Source organism: Aedes albopictus, chromosome 3 (genome assembly GCF_035046485.1).
Source record: "Aedes albopictus strain Foshan chromosome 3, AalbF5, whole genome shotgun sequence".
Classification (NCBI taxonomy): domain Eukaryota; kingdom Metazoa; phylum Arthropoda; class Insecta; order Diptera; family Culicidae; genus Aedes; species Aedes albopictus.
This window is the reverse complement of record NC_085138.1, coordinates 81,578,332-81,584,444: the sequence shown is the minus strand read 5'-3', so window position 1 is coordinate 81,584,444 and position 6,113 is coordinate 81,578,332. Positions and strand designations below refer to the sequence as shown.

The 6,113-nt window shown below is 41.0% G+C and overlaps 1 protein-coding gene across 1 annotated transcript in view; it reads left to right on the top strand.

Moving 5' to 3' along the window:
* The window catches only part of LOC109413884 (large ribosomal subunit protein eL13), a 258,035-nt gene that overhangs the window by 237,233 nt on the left and 14,689 nt on the right, over window positions 1–6,113 (top strand). The window lies entirely within an intron of this gene.

Here is a 6,113-nt window from a genome sequence, read left to right as displayed (position 1 = left end):
GACAGAATTTCTCCTGGAATTTCTGAAGGAATTCTTCCTGGAATTTCCAAGAAAAAAATCCTTCAGGAATTTCCAAAAGAGTTTCTCCAGGAATTTACGAAGGAATTTCCAAAGGAATTCCTCCAGGAATTTCCAATGGAATTCCTCCGGGAATTTTTAAAGAAATTCCTCCAAGTATTTTCGAAGGAATTTCTCCAGGAATTTCCGAAATGATTGCTCCACGAATTTCAGAAGGAATGCATCCAAGAGATTCCGGAGAGATTTCTTCAGGAATTTCCGAAGAAATTCCCCTAAGAATTTCCTAAATTATTCCTGCAGGAATTTCCAAAGGAATTCCTCCATGAATCTTCAAACGAATTCGTCCAGCAATTTCCGGAGGAATTCCTCCCGAAATTTCCGAAAGAATTCCTCCAGGAATTTTTGAAGGAATTCCTAACGGAGTTTGTAAAGGAATTCCTTCATGAATTTTCGAGGGAATTCCTCTTGGAATTTCCAAAAATAAAATCCAAAAAGACTTTCCGAAAAATATTTCTCCAGGAATTTCCGAAGGAATACCTCCAGGAATTTCTGAAGGAATTCCTCCAGGAATTTCCGAAAGAATACCTCCAGGAATCATAAAAAGCATTCCTCTAAGAAGTTTAGAATGATTTTATTTTCAGGAACGTCCTAAGGAATTCATCCAAGGATTTTCTCAGGAATTTCTCTATAGATTTCTGCAAGAATTCCTCCAGAAATTTCCGGAGGTACTCATCCAAGATTTTTCGAGGGAACTCCTCAAGGAATTTCCGAAGGAATTCCTCCAGAAATTTCTGAAGGAATTCCTTCAGGAATTTCCGAACGAATTCCTTCAGGAATTTCCCAAGGAATTCCTTCAGGAATTTCCGAAGGAATTCTTCCAGGAATTTGCGAAGGGATTCCTCCAAGAATTTTGGAAGGAATTCCTTCTGGAATTTTTTAAGGAATTCCTCCAGGATTTTTTGAAGGAATTGCTTCAGGAATTTCCGAAGCAATTCCTCCCGGATTTTCCGAAAGAATTCCTCCAGGATCTCCTAAAGAAATTCCTTCAGGAATTTCCGAAGGAATTCCTCCAGGAATTTCCAAAAGCATTCCTCCAGGAAGTTTGGACTTATTTTATCCAGGAATTTCGTAAGGAATTCACCTAAGCATTTCCTCACGAATTTCTTTATGGATTTCTGAAAGAATTCCTCCAGGAATCTCCGAAGGTATTCATCCAAGATTTTCCCAAGGAACTGCCCAAGGAACTTCCGAAGGAATTGCTCCAGGAATTTCCGAAGGAATTTCCGAAGGAATTTCTTCAAGAATTTCCGAAGGAATTCCTTCAGGAATTTCCAATGGAATTCTTCCAGAAATTTGCGAAGGGATTCCTCCAGGAATTTTGGATGGAATTCCTTCAGGAATTTCCAAAGGAATTCCTCCAGGTATTTCCGAAGGAATACCCTCAGGAATTTTCGATGATATTCCTCCAAGAATTTCCGAATTAATTCCTGCATACATTAAAAAAAAATACAGGGATGCAGGAGAATTTTATTCTTACTAGTCAAAAACAGCTCTGATCATCTAAGTTTTTCGGTTAAGTTAGAATAGAGTTGCTCGGTCAGGGGGGGGCCACGGCCCCCCCCTGCCCCCCCTTGGCTACGCCCTTGCGTCGGTCGAGAAAAAGAAAAACTAGGGGTGGGTAATGTCTGAGACATAACCGCATTGTTGACGTAGGACAAAGGCTGGAATGAGGTTCCGACTTTTATATATTGAAATGGGCCCTTTAATTTGAAGTCTTAAATCAGCTGATTTTTCGTGTCATTGTTGTCCGACCTTCGTAAATAAATGCATAACGAATTTATCACATAACGTCGGTTTCCTGCAATAGGGGCACAACTCAAAATATGTCATTTTTGAGATTTTGATGGCAAATGATGAAAAACTATGTAAAATTTCATCTCACAAAGACCCGTTCCAAAATTCGATGAGAAACGCGAGATTTGGGCATTTTCACCAATTTTCCGCAGTAAGGGCACAACTCAAAATCAGTCAATTTTTTCAATAGTCGTTGAAAAATAGTTGTCAAAAATTCATGAAACAGATAGTCCTTCAGCCCCTTTCAATGATACAACAATCAAAATTTGTTTACATTTGTCAAATGATGAGAGAAATAAGTGAATTTGCAGGAGGTGCTTCATGATTGCCAATTTTTAAACGCTTATTCTGAAAATTCACATTTTTTGAGTTGTGCCCCTATTGGAGGAAACCGACGATAAAAGGCCTACACAATGTATGCTGGCAAAATTCAAATCGGCGGATTGATGTGGTTATTAAAGTTGTTACCTATGTGATCCATTTCACTGAACGCATTCATAAGATGTTAATTAGTTAAACCTTCCGTAACTCGCGCGGTTGGCCATCACTTGAGGGTTGAGTATTATTTTATTTTGAAGATAAATGTTCAACCGTTGTTTGAAAGAATTTTCGTCGAAAGGAAAGAATGATTATAATATTGAAAGGCGTTAAGCCATAGCTTCCCAAACATCATATTGCGATCGCAACAATCATTAAAATAACTAAAATTGCCGCTATGAAATGAACAGATGGAGCCACCGTAGCCATGTGTATTTGACACAACTCAATTGCTGTTAACGAAATTTTAGATAATTTTGATTGCAGTTTCATGAAATATTCTAGATTCAACAATACGTTGTATAGTTACGCGAACAACAATTAGAGGCCGGCAATACTGTTGCTAAGTTTTCAGTCTGTCGCTTTTAATTATCCGATTCATAACTCTGGAGGAATAATTTTCACTGGTCCTGAAAAGAACCTTTTAAATAGGGAATCGCGCTACTTGGGCGGTGGCTTCCATATTCGTCTGTTTTCCACTATAACTCAGTCAATCTTGAACCAATTGACACAATTCTTGGAATGCGGTGAGATAGGTATAGTATCTACCCGTGTACAAAATTTCAAGTCAATCGGTTCAAAATTGACCGAGTTACAGTGGAAAACAGACGAAAATAACAGACGAAGAAAACCACCGCCCAAGTAGCGCGATACCCTAACAGGAGATTTCGGCAAGACAATTGAAAATTATCCGCACTGAATGCTGGAAGCCATCGAAAACTGCCATCGCTTACTGCCGTGGATGAGATTCTTGGTTCTTCTTCTTCTTCTTGACGTAACGTCCTCACTGGGACAAAGCCTGCTTCTCAGCTTAGTGTTCTATGAGCACTTCCAAAGTAATTAACTGAGAGCTTCCTCTGCCAATGACCATTTTGCATGTGCATATCGTGTAGCAGGCACGAAGATACTCTATGCCCAAGGAAGTCAAGGAAATTTCCTTTACGAAAAGATCCTGGACCGACCGGGAATCGAACCCGTTACCCTCAGCATGGTCATGCTGAATACCCGTGCGTTTACCGCCTCGGCTATATGGGCCTTGTTCCATATAGCCTGAGATTCCTGGTTCCAGATTCTAGAGATTCCTGGTTCTATCAGCTAAATAGCCGAGAGTCATCGCAGGATTGGTGCGCAACTGCGGAGGTGACATCCATTCCCTTTGATTGATTCAACGAAAATGACGGAAGAAAACAGAGGTCACTGCTTTTATTCCCCTTGATTAGTAGATTAGGCTCCTCCCATTTGGCTGGCTTTCCAGTTTATTTCGTTTGCATGACCCGCCCCGAATGCTCCAGACGCATCAAGCAACTAACCAACCGAGAAATGAGCAAACCACCAGCGGGTAACCAAACGATCAACTTTTAAGCGCAAACCGATATTCGGTTCTTCAGATTTGTGCTCTAGAAAATTCTAGGTGTGGCTTCGTCATATATTCACCTTCGAACATTTTCGAAAAATGTTTAAACTTAATTTTAATTAAACAATGTTTCACGCAAAATAGTTCGGATAGAATAATGCGTTGTTAAATTCCGGGCGGAACCATTAGGCCATTAGTGACCGGTTTCATCATTATTGCTGGGCCACCAAGTATTCAATCTTTCACTTCTCAATTGCACCACACTTTTCTCGTTCGATGGAATGAAATTAGCTGATTCACAGACTCTTAAGGAATAATTAACGGTGGTCCTGAACAAGACCGTTTGATTAATTGACGATTTTAGGAACGAAATGGCATGAATTCACCATGTCACGCAATGCGTGTTGGTTTTCTCCGTGCTGAATGATAAACGCCACCGAAAACTGGACCGCCGTGGATTACAATAATGACCAGTTTCACTATTACTGGCAACGATGCTCTGTCTTTTGCTTTTTGGTTGCACTACATCTCGATCGATGTTGGAAATTATCCAATTAACTCTTGAGGAATCATTTTCGATGGTCCTGAAAAGGACCGGTTTGATTAATGGACGATTTTGATGCATTCAAAATGCCATGCAATGCGTGTTGGTTTTCGCTGCGGAGTGCGGAGAATGCTGGACGCCGTCGAAAATTGGCCCACCGCCGCTGCCATGGATGCGATTCCAAGTGCTATCATCAGCACGATATCCGAGAGTAGTCGATGGGTTGTTGTGCTGCTGCCTTGCTGGAGGTGACATCCACCTCCAACCTCCTTGACTGATCCAACGAAAATGACGAAAGAAAACAGAGAACACTGCTTTTATACCCCTAGATTGGCAGATGAAGCTCCTCCCATTCGGCTGGCTTTTCAGTTAATTTCGTTTGCATGACCCGCCCCTCATGCTCCAGACGCATCAAACGATTAATCAACCGAGAAATGAGAAAATTTCCATTGAACGGATAATGTAACCAAAATATTAGATGATTTAGATCATTTTAATTTGGAAAATGTTAGAATTGAAACATTTTTCACGCAAAATGGTCCGGATATGATAATGCGTTGCCAAAGTCCGGGTGGAACAATTAGACGTCATAATTGTTGCTGGCTGAGTCACCAAGCATTCAAAATCATTCACTTTTCGGTTGTACTACACTTTTCCCGTTCGTTGGAATGGAATTATCCGATTCACAGCTCTTGAAAAATCATTTTCGATGGTCCTTAAATTAGGAGGAAAATTAAATGAATTCACTATGCCACTATGCGTGTTTGTTTTCTCCGCACTAAATGCTGAACGCCACCGAAAACTGGCCCGCCGCTTGCTGCCGTGCATGCGATTAATGACCGGTTTTGCTTTTGCTGAGAAACGCCGCTCTGTCCTTGCTTTGCACTAGGTTCACCTTTCTCGATCGAGGGTGGAAATTCATCCAATTAACTCTTGAGAAATCTTTTTCGATGGTCCTGAAAAGAACCGTTTGAATAATGTACGATTTTGATGAATTTACAATGCCACGCAATTCGTGTTGGTTTTCTCCGCGCTCAACGCTAGACGCAATCGAAAACTGGCCCGCCGCTTGCTGTTGTGAATGAGATTCCTGGTGCTATCAGTACGATAGCCAAGTGTCGTCGCTGAGTCGATGTGCCGCTGCCCAGCTCGAGGTGTCACCTCGACGGTGGTCGAAATGGAACTGACGATCAGCTCTCGCATGATCGCATTCCTTCCTGCATCGTAGTTGCCCCCACGATGCGCACCAATCAGAGAGCGTTGGTATACTGAACGAGAAAATTTGTCCGCTACCCATATTTATAGATTTCAGCGATTTCAATGTCTAACTTTAAAACAACTTTTCAACTATTTATCAATGATTTTTAGGTTCACCGAATATTACAAATTGAACGCGGGAGTTTCATCTCTCGGATAACGGGATTTGTTTATCATTTCGTTCAGTGGGAAAGGTACTGTGAGCGTTTAAAATCTTTCACTCAAACGTAACGCTCTTGGTTTCATAAATTTTGAAATGACACCGGGTATAGAAAACAGAGACGTAGTCCTACGTCAAAAAAAAATGCTCGTCTCAAATAGTTAAACCCGTAGGAACCATTTCCGTCGTTGCGTTGTCCAAATCGTCAGTTAATCGTCGCTGCTCCTGGCCACTAAGTCCGTTTCGTTCGCGTCGTACCGTCGCCGGAACCAGTCATCTCAAAAACAGTGACCGATTCCGTTAAGTTTGGCACCATCGTGTCGGTGAGTCATTTTATTTTCAATTTGATTTATTTTTCATTTATTTCAATTAAATTTTAATGAAATTTT